The 18505-nt window shown below is 40.8% G+C and overlaps 1 protein-coding gene across 1 annotated transcript in view; it reads right to left on the bottom strand.

The window, feature by feature from the left end:
- Positions 1-4161: 4161 nt before the first annotated feature.
- Positions 4162-18505, bottom strand: part of NTF3 (neurotrophin 3) — an 86753-nt gene continuing 72409 nt past the window's right edge. Inside the window, exons 4-5 of the mRNA XM_063355791.1 lie at positions 15053-15224; positions 4162-4171 (exon numbers count right to left, since the gene is read on the bottom strand). The gene's annotated coding sequence lies outside the window, so the exon portion shown is untranslated. The remainder of the gene's footprint in view (positions 4172-15052; positions 15225-18505) is intronic.

Consider the following 18505-nt stretch of genomic DNA (forward strand, 5'->3'; position numbering starts at 1 on the left):
CAGGTTAACTCTTTGCACTGGTTGTATAAACTCTTCTGCATCTTCCAATTGAACTGGGAACATTATTTATGGCCACAAATTATTCTATTGAAATTAAATGCAAGGAGATTGTGTGTCTGGCTTCTGGAATACAACAGGTAACTCACTTTCCTCCTTTTCATTTTTTAAAAAAGTCTCTACTTTGACCACATGTCTATCCCATAGAATTATGGTAGAGCTAAATTCCCAGATGTAAGTGTACTGCCTCCGTCATATGTTACTACTGACATTCAGCACTGGTTATCCAAGCTTTCATCTCTTCATCTTTAAAACACTGCCATCTGTTGTTTCCAGACGGTTCAGTCTTCTGTTTATCCAAAACTTTGTTCCAGGCCATATGGAAAAAATATCTATTTTCAATTAACCATCGTATTTTCTTAAAATATACCAGAGTGATGAGAAAAAATAGGCATCACTTACGCATAGATGTTCGTGAAGGGGATGATAATTTATTGCAAACTGTAGTTTCAAGATTTTGACCATGTGGTCATTCAGTACACTCAGACACCACAAAAGCTGGCCAACTTTGTAATAGCACAAACATGTTTTAAGCATTTGAATGCTGTTATCAGATATAAATTTCATTGGTACTAGCATATTGATCCAGTCGTTTCCACTGGAAACTTCTCTATCTATGCCATTTTCAGCATTTTTCTTTGGTGGTCAGCAAATTTCTCATGTCTTGCTACACACTATGTGTGACTTCTTGTTGCGAATTTTAACCTGATTCCATAAGCTACTGATTAAGCCGTGTAAACCCCTCAGATATTATATTAAGTCTGCAATGCTAGGCATATGTTAAAATGTTGTAAGAATGGGAGATCACGCCTACATGAGCAAGCAATATAGACCATGGAAGCAGATTAGTAGAGACAAGCAGTGAGTGCTGTAGCCCAGATGTCCACCTTATGCACATTTGAGAGGTGGGTTCCTTTAGACTTCTTCCAGTCTTGTTCTCCGGATTGAATGTCTATTCATGGCTGGAGCCCTTCAGGTATAGTTCTGGATGCCTCTTCCAAGTTATTTTCCTCCAAAAGTAATCCTGTTGGTGTGCTGTGAGACCATACTGCAGTGTGAACCAAAGGGCAGTAATGAGGCAACAGTGAGGACATTACCTTCAACAGAGAGATGAAATGAAGAGGGTAAAATAAGTCAGTAGAGGTATTCACCTAGGAATCCATTTCAGTAAGATCAGTTCCCTCTTTCCTGAATCTGAATTTCTGATATAAATGATTTTCAGTGCTAAAAGTGAAGGAGATACCATGCTTGGGCAGAAATAGATTTCTTCAGAACTAAAAAAGAAAATATAAAAGGATGCTATTCTTAGGAATGGGCTATGCATGTCATTCCCCAGTTCAAAGGAATACTTAAAATGAGAAGTTGAGTTTCCATTCAAAGCCATCCTCTTTGATGCAGGATAAAGGCCTGCTCTTCCATCCTTCAAACAACTGCAAGATTTTCTCCTCCTGAGTTACAGTCTTGTCCTCCCAGCCACCCACAACCAGTAGCCTCCCACAGATACATGCAGATTATGAGCTGTGTAAAGTGAACCAAGTTGAAACTAAGGAGGAAAACAGGTGCCAGGTGGCCAGAATATGTGACAGTTGCTGGTAAAATCAGAACGGAGCTATAGTGATAAAGATGTGCATAAAAATGGGGAACATATGCATCGGGACTCAGGCAAAATGCTCAGACAGAGCATTCTTTTGATTGTCCATTTGTATAAAAGAATAAGGCCTTTGTCTCCTGGTTTAGTAAGGCACTTCCTGGCACTAGGAAGGAAAGCTACCTCTATGAATTTTGAAGCAAAGTTGTATATATATTATGAGGACTGAAGGCAGGATGGTAGAGAGCTACCTGGATCTTTTGAGCTGTTCTTCAGGTCTAAATTTACCAGCTATAGGTGCTGGCAACCAGCAATCAGAAAAAGAAAAGAAAAGGCAGTGGTACAGACGCGGGAAACCTGTAACCAAGATCAAAATCTAACTACATACTAAGTGTACACATAATATTAATGTGTGTTATATTTAATTAATCAGAAAATTAGCACACCCAAGTTGAACACTGAATCCTTTCTGGTAGCTAATTACATGTTTCTACTCCATTTGAAACAGTGCCAGATAAGTTTTTGACTGTCACTTGCCGTATTTCATCCAATTTTCATCCACTTGAGAGGGCTTAACTGTGTATCCACTGCAGTTCTCAAAAGGAAAATTTTGTGAGTGCTGTGCAAAATGTGTTACCTTAGATGTAAAGCATGGAGAACTTAGTGTCTTCCTCTGTCCATTTATATTATTTTATTTTTTTAAATGATCAAAGGAATCCCCTATCTAGTGGGCAGTTAGAATGATCTTATGTTTTGGATTTTCCAGAACCTTTAATCTTTCTACACCCTTCTATAAAGCTCATCGCTGTAGAACATCGTGCTTACTATCAGCTCACTTCACCTCTCATGAGCTCATTCAGCCTGCTCCAAATCTACTTGTTCTTTAAGTCTTCAGTGTTTATACCCTAGTGTCAGGGAAGTGGAGATCCTTAAGTGATATTTCACATATCCATTTTTGGGGACAATTCTTCTCTTGTTCTCTGGCAGCAGTGATCTTAGCCTTGGAGTATGTTGTGCTCACAACCAAAAAAAGCCCTTGCCATGAATTTACAACCAAGAAGGAAAAGGGAATGATAACAAAAAATATATTTTTTTTTCTCCACAGGAAACTGTAGGTACAAATATATGGTGCAGTGCCAGGCAGAGGTACCCAAGCCAGCCCCGAATGGAAACACATTGGGATCAACAGACCATGTCAGCTTGGTGCTTTTATATTGTGTTTATTGAGGAACAGTTGTGCAAATCAGAGAGCTTGCTAGAGTGTAAAAGGCTGAGGCAGGGGCCCAAAATGTCTTAGGGAAACAGTCCTCTAATGTCAGCCACATTTTGCACTGGCAGCACAAGCAACGTACTTTTTAATGTAATAAGAATATGTTTTCCCTAGCTACAGAAACTAAAGAGAATCTATAACATAACAAGATCAATCTATGATCTTTCTTCACTGCTTTTCCTTTCCTTTAGTAATTTGAAAAATGGCATATAGTGGTTGAGCTGCTCTGTGACTTTTGTATGGACTTTTCCTCTGGAGGGGAGAATTATTCTCCAAATGATTATACAACCCTTTCAAAATAATTCTACAGGCCCAAACTGTTTACTGCCCCTTGATGAGACTAATGATAGACACATTTTCTCCGTGACCCTGATATAACAGAGAGCATGCTTCACCTAATACCCTTCTCAAATACTTCACTCTGCTCCCTGAAGGCCCTCCTGCTGCTCTTGAGTATCAGTGATAACATCAGTTATATCCCAGTTGCCTCTAAAGTGGTAGTAGGTGTTTTGGTGTTCTTAGGTAGGAAAGCTGAAAACGCGTCAGTCATCCACTTTCAGGGCACACGCCCATGCTCAGGAAAGCCTTATGAAAGAGATTCAATGGGCTTTTAACTGAGTCTACAGTCAGGCAGGGCTGGCATCAGGCAACACACTTGATTTCGAAAATGTGTTGCCTGGAGGCCAGGAAACACAGGAGGCCTATGTTGTCTTTGGAGATGTACTGCATGTACTATTTGATAGTCTCTTGGTACAAGTAGTTCATGAACACATGTGGAGGACTGCTGAAAGAGCTGTGTTGCCCCTGGGTTCTGTTCCTATCAAATATATAAATTATTAATTTTTCCTTTGTCCTCTAATTTTCCTTCATGTAGTTTCATGACACAACTTTGGTAACTATCACCAATCTTTTCTACCTTGGCCCATCCCTTTCGATGTTTGAGTCATTAGATTTCCGTTGTCTACCTGACACAAATAAATAGTATCTTCAAAAGGACACTTTCTCCAGGGGTCCTGATTTGCCCAGTGGTTTATGACTGAGACGCTGGCATGGGAAGCACAGGTTCACACCTAGCTGTTACGAGAAGTGAGAAGAGCCACTTGAGGATAAATTCACTTACCCCCATACAATCAAGTTCTGCTGCCTGGAGATGTTCTGGGCTATTGGAAACATCCTCATGGGGCTGTCTGATTTGTCACAAGTCCTATGTCTTTCCATAAGGACAGCTGGGAGTGAGCTGGGCTGTGCTTGGAGAGCTTAAATGGACAGAGACAAGTACATAAGGCAACTGAATTGAGTCATTGGTCTCTCCTTTTTGCCCAATTTTCTATCTGTATTGTGCTGTAAATAACACATTTTGCAGCCTGAGTCAGCTGAGGGCTTCTTAGCAATATTTCCCAAACCTGACTTTTACTGCCTTATAGGTGAGAAGTTACAGAATGGCTCCTTCTGCCATAGGAGGAGAGGGAAGGGAGGACGATGAGGCAGCTGGGAGGAGTAAAAAGGCAAAAAGCTCTGGAACACTGGGTTTTCCAGGTCTGGTGCCACAGGGGAAGTGAAATGCATGGGGATGGCGAGAGCCGTTTCCCTGCGCTGGTTGATTCTCCTGCAGCGGATAAATTGAAATGATTGCCCAAGTACACCACTTCAGGTAACAGCCACCCCAGGAGGAGAGTGGGTACTTGAGAAGCTTGTGGGTATGTCCGTGCCTATAGGATTTCAGTGCAGTTCAGTATGGATGTGAGCTGGATGATGAAATATTTAATTGAGAAAGCTCAGGTTAAGCATAAGGGGTGGAAAGCTTATAGCCAAACACTCCATAAACAGGAGAAAAACAATGAGATTAAAGATTCTGTGAGTATTCTCTTTAATGAACTCTAATGCTGCTCAAGACTGAAAATCAGAGAGTCAAGCTTTATTCTCTTTAACCTGTTTTCTAAGTCAAACTTCTCAAGTTACCCAGCTCCCCAGATACAGAGGAGTATGGCTTTTGTGGCACTGGATTTTAGATAACTTGGTAGTTTTGGCTAATTCCAACTGTGTCTTTAGGCATCAAAATATTTTTATAGACCTTCTGTCCATTGTCACAAGCCGTTACTGTGGTCACAAAGTGACTGGACAAACATGACATCTATTTACTTCACAGATCTCCTAACCCAAGGGCCAAATGTTGACCTTTGGCAGGCCCAAAGTAATAGACTTTCAATGTCCTCACGGCTGTGGGAGTCCAACTGGGCAAAGGAAAAAAATGTTGAGGTTTTGGGAAATTTGGGAATCTGACAATGAGGACTGGGAGCTTCTGAAGCTGGTGCTGGTCTGCTGCACATCTTGTGGCATGTCTCAAAGCTGGTTAACTGCTTGAGGTATTGAAGTGCCAATCCCATTCCGCTATTGGCAACATAAAAATAATTCATGGACATGTCCTAAACCTCATTGCTGTTAGTTTTGTGCTGGAAACACCTTGGAGACTAGTGGTTAGTAAAATCCCTTTGTATGATGTACTTTATGTCCTGTACTAATTTAAGACTCCCATTTTGCTTGCACAAGTGTGTATGACAAGGGAAATTCATCGCTGCAGGATGTTGCTGAGGCGAATGTAATGTTAGGAGAAGGGAGAGAAACATCACATTAAAGTGAACTAGATTTGCTTTCACTGAGAGAATTTTTAACTTAGCTACAGGACGAAGCATCACCATTCCTCATGGCAGTTTGAATGATGCTACAGCAAAAATTGGATAAAGCCAGTGTGAGGAGAAAAACTTGCAAGCATGTCAGTTTCTTTTTTTTCTGTCAAGATAAGACTCATTCGAAAGTTTCCGTTTCCAAAATTTGAACAGCTTTACCTTTTATATTGTAGAATGTAATAAGGGAAAATACAAGGATTTTATAGTAATACCCACCTCCTCTCTCAGCTGCCAACTCAACATTCTTGTTAAGTGTGTTTTACCTGAAAAATATGAGTTTGCGCTGAGGGTGATATGCTGTCTGGAAATAAAATCCACAAGCAGGGCTGGCAGGTAGAACATCTTTTTTACTATAAATGCAGTATGTATCTGTGTGTGTGTGAGAGAGAGAGAGAGATTGTCTATGGCTTAAAGATGGGCAATGATCTGAGAATATGAGAACACTGTTCAGCAGAATGAACTATTCTTCTGAAACCTTCTTCTGTGTCCTGTGACAAAGGGGTGCATTTGGGTATGGTCACTTCATAATGATATCCCCAAAGAGGCAGAACCTTGTCTGCACTAGGGTGAACCCCATGTTAGCAGGAGACACGGGCAGCCTTGTTGAGCATGTTTCTGCTGAATAACCTTGTGGCCTTATCCTCATCACCCCACGTCATTCCTTTACACTGGCTTGTGCTTTATCCCCTGGCCCCTTTATTCTGTCCGTAATTAGTGTGTCAGCCTTTCAGGGCACTGACCACATCCCCTTATCTCTGTGGAGGCTTTTGTGACCTTAACATAGATGAATGGAAGACAATGACCTCTCTCATCTCATTGCTTTGGATGATTTTGGTGATTGCTCCTTTCTGATCTAGAGTACATTTAATCATGTAATACATAGACTTCCATCTGGTTTGCATATCCTGAATAAGCTGCTGAAATGGGATGGTTTTGTACTCAGCTGCATTCCATGCAAGGGTTTTTAAAGCTTTGGTAGACTGATTAAAGTGGATATAACCCCTCTCCCTACCTTCATTATGGTGAAATCCAGTGGAATTTGCCTTGGATAAAACCAATAAGTTTGAACGCTGACTCCTTTCTACTAAAGAAAAATAGAGCCCAGCAGAGAGACGTGGGAGGTGAAAGTTTTATTCCTGATCTGGTCTCTGATCGCCTGTGTGACCTTGAGGAAGTTGCTTCACTGCAGTAGCTCTCATCCTATATTTTTTGTATCCTGGTTATTAAGATTTGAAGTGCTTTTCACGGCAAGGATTATTTCTGTGCTTACGAAGTGCTTCACCACCCCTGATCCTGGTTGGGATCTTAAGGGTCTTTTGTAACATTCCTAAAATCAGAAGATTTACTGACGGGAGAAATAGCTTCTACCAAGAAGAGAAATAAGTTCTAATATAGATGCGGAAGTGAAGGGACAAACAGAAGAACAGCAAAGCCGTGAGGCAGAGTGTGTCAGTTACCATAAGTGGTCATGTTACTTTGACAAAAGTTATACAAGTTTCGCAGTCTCTGAAGAAGCAATTCAGCTGGTAATAAGACATTGCACTATAAAAAACCCCAAACAACGCACACACACAAAACCCCAATCAAAGCACCCACTTTTTTTTGGTAAACAGCTTTCTTTTCTTGAAATATTTGCTTTTTGTAACTGTAGTGGTGAAATAATTGTGTTGTCCAGTACCGCAAAAAAATGTAAATAAATATTAGTAAATATTAATTATTCAAACATTTCTGTCACACAGAGCAGCTATAACTGGGATGGAGGAGGTTAAAGTTCTCAGAAGACTGTATTATTTATCAGGTTTCTCAGGGTAATTTAGGGAAGTTACTTAGGGATTTTCTTTATGGGGAGATTATACTTTAAATCCTTTTTGTGCAATGGTCTGAAACAAAACTTTTAACAGAAAAAAAGGTCTCAGTGCCCATTAGGTGTTGGAGATCATTTTGATAGAGGCTAGAGAGTCAGTTCTATGCTGTGTATCCCTAAACAGAGCTTTTAATGCTTGGATCTTGCAACTGATTGCATAGGCAAATATTAGTAGGCATCTGCACACTTAGTAGGGATCTGCACCAGTTGCAAACTGTGGGCCTCAGGGAAGAGCTAGTAGCCAAGCCTGCTTGAACAGACTTGGAGATACCACCGCCTAACAGCCATGCAGCCAGAAAACATCTGTATTTTCAACTGAGCACCTAAAGCTACTTGCTTGCCCTTCCAGAAACAGCCCCCAATCCTATTTGTGACCCTGTGACTGAGAGGCATCTGCATTCCAGACGAAGTACAGAAGAGTTCTCAATTACAGGAAATATGTAGAAAGTTGCAGCAGGTTATTTGCTCATTAGACTTCCCCTTCAGTGACTGTGGGAGTGCACGGTATGTTGGTAAACCCTCCTGCTGCCGATCATTTGTCTGTCATAATGTGATCAGCCATTCATTCATAATGAAAAGCTAATGCCTCGAGAGAATCCAAAGGTTGGAGTTCAGCTTGGCTTCTTATGAAGATAAAAGGGGCAGAGCTAATTCTGAACGGATGTCATTTGTGTTTTCATGCGGCTGTGTCTGCTTTTATCTTTTTTTAAAACCTGTCCAAAGCTGTAGCCCTTCTTAGTGTATAAGGATGTCTTAGTGTCACTGAATTGCTTGATAAAGGCTAACAGGAATTTCTCCTCTCTCTTGGTGTCTTCTTTTAAGGAAAACTGATTCCAAAGAATCAGTTAACGGAGCCTACCAGGCTCTGTTCTCTGCAGAGCAATGCTCAGTTCTAACAGAGTGCTTCTTGATTGTACATCATCCTATTCCCATTTCACAGGCAGGGAACTGAGATACGGAGTCAAGGTTATCCATCTTGTCACTGCTGCATGAGAAATTCAGTCCCCCATTTCCCAGCCTGGTGCTCTCATTACTGCTGCTTTTCACCCATTGGAGGCATGGGCTAGAGGTGGTAAATTGATTTGTTTCCTTAGTGATTACAAAGTGCCATACAGTTTTTGCGCGAAGATCCCATGGACATGGATGAGATGTAGGAGATAATGAGATAGGACCCCTGTATGTCTACAGAAGTCTTCTTCAGAGAGAAAAGGCAGGGCCTGTGCAACACAAATGTCTTCCCTGGGATGAAAGGGTGAGTGAGAATGAGATATTAAAGGAATGGACTGAAGAACTGGTTGCATGTAAATAGGGTTGAATACTATACGTTACAAGACACTGAGGCAGAACTCTTTTTTTACTGTTCCCAGAAGAGAGTAAGTTCATTAGAAACGTGGTCTCCAAGGGACTTTTTTTCCTGGCCATGGCTCCACAGAGATTTCTTCTGGCAGTGGTGCTGTCTTAGGCATTTCCTCTCCTTTCATACGCTGGTTGTGCAGTTGCACAGCTAACTGGAGTGCAAAACTGAGCAGGGTTGTTTAAAAATTTCTTTTAAACTTAACTGAGCTCCTACCCACCCCACTTGGCAGTCCTGTGGACATCTCTTGGTGGCACAAGAAGGAGCGATCTGCTTGAGCTGGCACTCCCAGTGAGAAAACTCTCACAGAACCAGGCCAGCACCCTTTCTGGAGTGCTAGTCTATCCTTGGTGACTGAGGTAGACATCTCCCCCTTACCTCAATGCATTGCATGGCCAGCATTTAAGAGGATTCATTATTGTTTCTTCCAGGTGGCCAGAGGTTTGAATTCAACCTTTTTTACAAGATAATGCAGTTTGATTGCCTTCACTTTTTCTACACAAGCTTGTGCAAGGGACAGTACTGTGATTCTGCTGTTCCCACTGATGTGACTGTTATTGTGCTTAAAAACATGCCAATCTGGAATTTCAAAACTGACGAATGTGTCTGCAGTGTTAGACAAGAGTCTGCTCTGGTTGTTTGATGCTGCAGCATAGAGGGAAGTTGTTACAAAACATTTCTGTTCCCCAATGAGTAGCAAATGTAGGAGTGTTGTCTAGTTCATGCACGGGAGCTATGGATAGTTCTCAAGAACAACCTGCACCGGCAGGATGCAGAGAAGTAGGGTATGCGTTCACAGGCTGGACAAATTACAAACCATTATAACTGATGGCGTGATGCTCCATGTGCGTACATGCTTCACTGTTCAGCGGTGATTTCAGACCAAGCTACTTGCCTATCTTAAAGCCTCATATGCCAAGCATCTGGGAAAGACATGCCAAGACATCTCCAGGAAAGACATGCCACGAGTGAGTGCCCATTTCAGACATGAAAGACCGAGGGGAGGCACAACAGAAAAAAGCTGTGAGTGCATGTGTGAATAATAACACTGTCCCTTCCTCCCTCCAGCCCCCTGCTCCCAGCATCCACTGCTTTGAAAGGCTCTCGGCACCTCAACAAAATTTAACTTAAACAATCTTTTCTAACTGGTCAGCATGTCCTTAAGTAAACCTTTAACTCACTGCAGAGTTAGGCAAGAGAGGAAACAGCAAATCCTGACATCTCGTCCACACGCAATACCCAGAGCAAACACACAGATGAATTAGAAAGAAACAAAAACATCTTCCACTTCTCCTTTAAAGTGTTTACCACAGCCGGACTTTGGCATGTGAGGAAGAGAGGTTCCCAGCATCATAGGCCACCATAGATAAAATTGTTATTCTACTGGCTGATTCAAGGGTCTTTAACTTTGGTAAATATTCTTTTGCTAATGCAATTAACTTTTTCATAGAAGTCTCCAAATGACTGGGGTTTTGTCCGCGAGCGTAGCCCATGCTACTCCATAATCCCTGATATATTCAGCAAATTCAGGTGCAATTCACCAAAGAGACTCAGCATCAGAAACTCTCAAAAAACTTAGCTAGAAAAGCTGAATAGGTTCAGGAAAAGAACAGGAGTTCAACTGCATTTTGTTGCTGGGAAGCTGCTACAGTCTGTTTAACACCTGGGGCATTTGCCCAGAGTAAAGATTTTTAAAAATCATTAAACTCTCTGCTTCAGGAGATATTCCCTACCTATATTCCAACCACCCAAACCACACTACTGCTTTGGCCTATGGTCAAACAACTATGCTGTGACTCTTTGGTGCTCACAGTGACCTGTTTTGCATAAATGACTGAGTATTTATACAGAATTAAGAAGAAGAACATTGTTTTCCCTTCACTGCCTCCTCTCTGTAGCCTGATGGGTATGACCCTTTCTGTGAGATGCTTTTGGGATGGGAAGAGGAGTAATGAACCCTTGTTTTCACACTCCGGTTGAAAGCTGTACGTACTTCATGAGATACCACATTCCTAAGGTGATTTTGTGGCTCTGGTTGTTCCCTGACTTCCCTTTTTTTTTCCCAGGTACTTCATTAAGAACAGTACGTCTGGCATCCTGACACAGATCAAGGTATATCTCATCTTGCAAGAGCAAGGAGCAGGGAGTTGGACTCCATGATCCTTACGGGTCCCTTTGAACTCGAGATATTCTGTGATTCTGTGATTCTAATTATCAATGTTTTCACTGGCAGTATATATACAAGCATGGTCCAAGGAGCAGACAGGAGCATGGTATACTCTAAGATGAACCCTGTGGCCACGCGAGTGCCCTAGATGTTGCAGCCTGTCTGGGTCTTCCTGTGATGTCTCCCTTAACTAACTGAGAATCAACACCCCGTGAAGTTGTATCTGGCTCATTTGGGATGTGGAATTACATATATTTCAAAGATGGTCTCTGACTGTGCCTGGGGCTAGACTTTTAGGTTTGCTGACTACTGATAGATAATCTGACCTTGGTAAATTAGGTGTGCTTTTAACAATACTGTACGGACCTGCACGTTAAAACTGCTCATGGAATACAACTGCTTCTCAATGGTGAGCTAAAGCAGTTCAATGTGGCATTAAACCTAGGTCAGATTAAATAACTTTTTGTCTCTTGACCTGAACATAACAGTGCTTCAGATAACTATATATAGGCAGTGGAAAAAATTCATTGCCTATAACTAACATTGTTTACAAAATGCTCTAAATAGGGCTATTTTCCATTGCCAAATATAGACTCATTAATTGAGTAGGAAAGCCAAAAGCCCTGCAGAACTCCTCTTATCGTCTCTGAAGCTTGGTCATCAGAAGACAGGAACTGTTACGGCAATCCTTTGTACTCTATCTTGGTTTGGCATCTTCACCCAAACTTTACTGAAGCCGAGGAGAGTCTTTACATTTACTTCCACGTTACCTGGAACTGCCCCAGTGATCCAAGATGTGCATACTCGGTTGTTTCTTTTCAGGCGTAAATATTTGGTTTGACTTCCAAGAAGCAGAACATACAGGATATAAAGCAGAACTCTGATTGAAAGCCTTTAGAGAGTATCTTCACCTTAAAAATTAAGCATATACAGGTGCTTATGACCTGTTATTTTTGGAATGGTTTTGGCAGTTCTGTGCACGGTAAGAAGGAGCTGAACACTCCCTCTCTGTGCTGAATAAATAAATCTGACCACAACAATGTTACAGGGGAGTCATTCCAATTACACTGTAATATCTACCTAAACAGTGTCATGGCTTGGAAACAGAGGTATCCCAAAACGATAGTTATGTATGGTTATTGACATGACTGTTTAATAAGTCCCCTGGGAAAGGGGGAAAAAGAATCAAACTGAAGTGGTGAAAGTTAGAATATGCAAAGTGGGAATACATCTTCTGTTCTGATAATTGCGCATATGCTGAGAAGGTAGAAATGTGGTCCTCTGAGTTGTGGTGAGGGGGGCGGTCCTTGCATCTTGAGCTAGCTCTCTGCCCTGTCTGAGAGGGATACCACTGTCTCTTTCCCATGAACTGCTAGATGAAACTAAATTAAAACAAATAAAAAAAATTCAGGTGAATTCCTAGCCCCCTTACAATAAATAATAAGCTTCCATGGATTTCCACCTTTAAAGAGAGCATAAATCACTGCCTCTCATATTTGAAAAAATTTCTTATCATAGAGATAGACAATGCTAAGACAAAAGAGCAGAAATGCAGAAAACCAGATGTAAAATATTAACTTAAAAAGGAGAATTAATTTCACACTTCTCTGTTTCATAAAAAGGTATAATACATGTGAAAATAAGGAAATTATTATTTGTTGCCCATCTGTTACGAAAAGACTTCTACTCATTAGGGGGACTGCAGGATTCCTCACAATTTTAAAAATGTATTTCATTTTTACACATCATCATATGAAACACTTTTACAGATATTCCATTTCAAGTAGCAAATGAGGGGTCTAATCCTACAAAATCTCCAGACATCGTTTTAAGCCTGTGAACAGTGTCGCAATATACTGGTTTTGCACTGTGTGAAGCTAAGCACATGTGTAAGTCTTCATATAAGTGGAGCCTGAGGATATTAGTTCAGATGACTTCTTTTTTTCCACTTATGTTCTTGAAATTATACTTCAGCGTTGAATTAGATAGAATACATTACCCTGACCCCAAGTCTACTTAGGTGATAATAAAGACATTCTAGCAATTTCTTTTGCTTGTTTGTTTGTTTGTTTCAGGCACCTTTCATCATTTATATAAAACATATAAGAGATAAAATGTTTGAGTCACTCTAAAACTGGGACTTTTTATCAACTAAGACCTGACAGCAGGGAGGCTTCTGCCAAGCTGGCAACCAGTATCCAGGCTTCAACTGAGCTTTAATCTTTCTAATTGCCTGTATTGCTGGTAGCTGACAAACAAGGACATAACCAGCAGTATATAAGCTGCATGCCAGTCATTAATGTCCTCTCATGAGCCAGTGTGTCCCCGGAGACTTTCCTCTTCTATCAGATCATTGCCCTGTAAGGAACGTATTTAAAATGCAACTATCTGGGAACTTTGATGTATGCCCTTGAAGAAAAGCTCTTTCTTGAGGAAAGCTAGAGACTAATGTTTCTTGTCCCTCAGCCTATTCCCTCCTCCCATCAAACATCAGATACAAGAAACAAGCAGGTAAACTCCTTGTGAGCAACTGCTGTTTCTCCACTCGGTGCTTTCTCCCATGAATGCTAACAGGAGAAAAAACGTACAGTGGTAGACCTGCGCTCTGATTTCATAGATGTGCAGGTCTGAGATCAGCCCTGCAGATCTAAGAGCAGGATTTTCCCTTTGGTCTTTGCATCTTGGCTGTGTTCTTGCTAAACCACTTGGCCTGTATGTAAGAACCTAATCCATGACGTCCTGCCATGCAGCAGGCAGCCTGAAGTTTCTTCTCCACAGAGCTTTGAATTACTAAGTTTGTTAGAACAAGTGGCTAAGTCGGAATGGACGCTGCCTTATCTAACTGATTGCATTTGGAATGGCTTCATGCTTCACAGTGCTTTACAGATGCTTTTTTAGAGAGTTTAAGCAAAAGACAGCTACCAGAGGATAAGCTGTTTCTGAAGACATTTGGCTCTTGCAGCTAATTCATTTGCCAAAGAAAACTCTGTGTTCCAATTCTATGAGAACCACTGGAAACATTTCTCCTGCTGTTTTCTGCTCTGCTCTGCTTTCTCAAGCAAGTGCCTATTGTCTTCACTAGACAGGAAATCTCTTCTATACTCTCTCTTTTTTTCTCCATCACGGCTGCTACTTCTGCTTCCTCACTTTTCCTTGTGCAAATATAACAGGTTTCTGCTGCCAACTACTTTATCTTCTTCCTTATCACGTTGCTTTTCAGCCAACAGTCTTTACAAAAACCTTTTTTACCTTTGGAAACAATAATAGTGAAGAGCCAATTTCACATAATCTAAAATAACCACCAGACAATTGTATGCTAAACAGCACTTCCACTTTGCGTAGAGCATTGTCTGACACATCCCTGGCTGCAGGAAGTCGCACCACCAGGCATCAGTATATCTGTGTGGTATAGGCACCTAATGTGGGATATGATAGCATTGATACAGCAAAAGATGAATTTTTAAGCTGCAATACGGTAAAAAAAGTATATGCTTGCTTAACCAAATTCTTATGTCTACATATATTCAAGGGAGCACAAATCTAGCTTTTAAACAATTAAACCAAACTTTCTAGCAAGCTATGAAGTGACTTCTTGTATCAAAGCATAGTTGTATCATGGAATAATCTTAGTCTTCCCTCACATCTGGGGACACACACACTCTGAGTTGCTTCATGTTAAAGCAATGAAGAAAAATATTTTAAAACTTTTCCCCTCTCCAGCTAATAAATCTTTTGTTACCTAATTTTTTTAGGAGTATGTGTCTGCAAAGGGCAGCCTGGCTCAGAAAGCAAAAGGTTTCAAACTCTCTGAAGTTCCTTAGCCCTGTTTATCTGCTGCCTCACCCAGAGACGTTTAAAATAATCATTGGAACATTTCCTGTCTAATTTTTTTATCCCTGTATGGTAAATTCTTCCCACCTGTATTAATGCCTTACAAGGAACTTTTGTTTTAATGGCAGGGTATAAAGAAGTCCCCTTAAGTGATTGCCTTTGAATTTCTATTATTTAAAAGTCTTGAGAAGATAAACCTAACCCCTTCAATTGATTACAGAATGCATGCAATCTTACCTTATTAGCAATGTTTGTCTTGTGTAGTATTAAAAGCAAAATTCGGGTTGCAATTGCCACGTGTTCAATGTCCGTCACCCCACCCCCATATCTTCAGAGTTGTTCTTGGGGGTAGGGTTCAGCCCACGAATCCCTTCTATTCTCACTCCAATGCACATTGCCTTCAGAGTTACTGCTCCAGAGTGAACAAAGTAAAGGAAAAAGGCATATTCAGGCCCAGATATTCATTAAGAATCCAATTTTAAGTTACATCTGGCAAGTTTTCATGACATGTTGATAACATGTAATCAATCATGCTAATGACACACTGTAAAAAAGTTACAACCTACACAACGCGAAGTGGGAACTAGTGGGACTAAGCACAGGGAAGTGGAGTCTGGTATCACCCTCATTGAGAAGACTGTGAAATAATAAAAATTAGCGGTGTAAGCAAGAGCAGAATAAGTCTCACAACATTTCAGGACATTTCAATTACTGCGGAAAAACCCACCATGTTTCCTGAAACACACTGTAGCAAATGAAACTTGCGCAGCAATTCTTCTGGTGCTAAGATGTTTGAGAAGGTCATAGCCGCTTGTGCCTGGAGGCAATCAAGGATGAGTGGTTTATAGGTTCTGTGCAAGTCAGAGTTATTGCATATACAGGGTTTTATTTGGTGATATGAATTTAATGAAGTTTTACAAAGTAAAATATCTCCAATAGTCTCTAATGTTGATCTCATACTTGTGAAAATCTGAGCAAAGTATAGAGTAAACTCAGTGACAGGAAGAAAACAATGACATCGGGAAAACTGCTCAGATTAGCTTCTAGTCATAGGGAAAAATACGCAAAAAAAACCCTAGGCTTTAAATTCTGTCAACATTTAAGTACTTATATTATTTAATATAAGCAAATGAATCCCATCAGCAACCCAACAGCTGCATCCCTGGAGCCACACAGAACAGACACTTCAGAGCAAGCCTGAGTCCAAATTTGTTGTCTATTCATATCACATAACAGCAGAAACACCCTACTGACTGTCCTGAAGTCATGATGCCACCTGGCATGCCTGAAAGGAAACCTCAGATATGTTGTTTAAGGTGTCTTTGCAGTGCACAAAAGGCTGATATAGGCACCGTATAGGCTCCAACTGTCCTATGCAGCCATGCTGTGGTGACCCCAGGCAGCAAGAAACCCTCCTTTCAAACCCTCTGGTATTGCTTCTGTATCATCTGCTTTTAAAGTCTCCTTCCCATCCAGGTCATTGTTAGAGTAACTGCTAACACTTGAAATGCTTATCAATCATGAAAGTCAATGAATGCTGCAGGTGAGGAAAATGTTGTCATCCATTTGGTGAAGAGCAGAAAATTGAAGCAGAGCACGGATGGGCATAAGATCACTTTGCCAATGGTAAGCCTACAAAGATACGTGTGCCCTGTCATTGCGGTGTTTCTGGTCTCACTTCAGAAATGTTGACGCTTTATTGACTGCATCTCTGTGATTCAGTTATAGAAGGGAGGGGAGTTGTAAAATCAGTAACTGAGGTCACTTTCCCTTACTTTGACCAGTCCAAAGTGCTTTTGAATTGTTTCAATTAGATAGGGGCCTATTATGGGTATTACACTGAATAAAACAGAAATATTAGAGTGAGTACATGAGCAATGTTTGCTGCAACAATTTGAGATTTTTTAGGGGATGTTGTAATTACTTTTAATTTTTTTTCCTGGACACCTAGAATGTATCATAACACTATTCAGTGATCAGAGTTACTCATCAGAGGGGGAAGTAACTTTGACCGTACCCTTCTCCTTTTTTGATAAAGCTGTAACAAGCACTGTGCTAGAGCATCGCCTTCCTGGGTAACTTTTTGTATGTCAGTAAACACAGTCCTGCAGACTTTTATACACACGCTTAATTGTTTGCACAGGAATATACAGACTGAAGTCAATAGGAGTACTCATATGCTTAGAGTTAAGGACATGCTTAAATATTTCCGGGACTGGGGCCTGCCTTCTCCCAGTGGAGAATTATGCTCTTACACAGGCTTTTCCCCCAGTGTGCTTGTATAAATCTGGCCCTTTAAGTTTTACAGAGCCGAACTGCTCCAGTCTTACTGTAGCCATTTTGCAACTGCTGGCTGCTGGGTGCCTGTTCTGCCTCCTAACTGGTTAGTACCTGTTATGCTTTTCCACAGCCCTCTCCTTCTTATCCCTGCATCTCACACATGTGATTGAAAAAGGTTCATCCAGTGGTAAGTCTGACTTTTCTTTTGTGTTTGATCATGGTGAAAATGCTGTAACGCATCATTTGCTAGTATTAAAACAATGTCCATAGCCTTGAAAAATTGTCTCTATTCTTCAGCCAGTACTGAAGAGCAGGGTCTGTTCCAGTATGCAGCACTTTGCCAGATTACATTGATTAAGCAGTCTTCCGTAGGCTCTTTCCTTTGCAATTTTAAGTAATATTTTTGTTTTTCTCTCTAGCTCAGGCAGCTCAGTGCTTCACTGTCATTGGTAAATACTTAAAACAGGTGCAAGACAGGTGTCCTGTTTATGGCATAAGTAAATTTCATTTAGCAGTATTCTTGGATTTGAAAATAAAAGGCAGAGGTAGCAGCTGATGGTGATAAGAGGCAGGGTAGCTAAAAGATACGCTACGTCACAAACAGATGTCATTGGATGCTTTTCTCAGATCTCTTTCATGCACTGATTCACAAAATAGGATCAGTAAGTGTTTCCACCCTCGATATATATCATATTATGTCATCTAAAAATCTGGATGCCACTGAATGCTTTAGAACTAGGTCCTGAAGAGTAATATGGAATAACACTGAGATAATAAAGGTATTGGAATAATAAGGATATTGGAATAATAACTTTGGAATAATAAATAATGGTATTTGCAAGGATGAGGAAGTAAATTTGGAAGCCTGATTACCATCACAAATCACAACGTTTAATAGAAAGAACTGACAGGCTTGTCTACAAATACACATTTGATGAAGCAGCAAGGGATCTACACGGTCTTCTTGTACGAATGTGATTAGTCTGCCGGAAATTCGTGAGTAAGCTCAGCAAACTACCTTCTCTTCTGGCATGCCAACACCTTGTCCCGGGGGAGTATGTGAGTAGTAGCTACTAAGTCATAAAGCAGTCAGTCATTACACTGCAAGATAATGGTCTTTTTCTTCTTTGTGACTCTTGCAGGCTTTGTAGGGGATTTTGGAAGAACTGATAAAACTGTAAGATAAAAAAAAAAATGTAGAAGTTGTCACTGTTTTGCATTTGTCGTGTACCGTAGCTTGAAAGAAAAATTTAAGAGCTGTAATAGTGGGGAACACTGAGCTGGCAGAAAGAGTGCAGAGAGGCAGTCAGTATCAGTGACTGTGTTCTATGTCGTTACAAAATGGGATGTTTGGGAAGAGTGCTTTCAGCTCCGGAGCTCGCAAGGCTCCTGCATCTTGTGATCAGTGGT

Source organism: Chroicocephalus ridibundus, chromosome 1 (assembly GCF_963924245.1).
Source record: "Chroicocephalus ridibundus chromosome 1, bChrRid1.1, whole genome shotgun sequence".
NCBI lineage: Eukaryota > Metazoa > Chordata > Aves > Charadriiformes > Laridae > Chroicocephalus > Chroicocephalus ridibundus.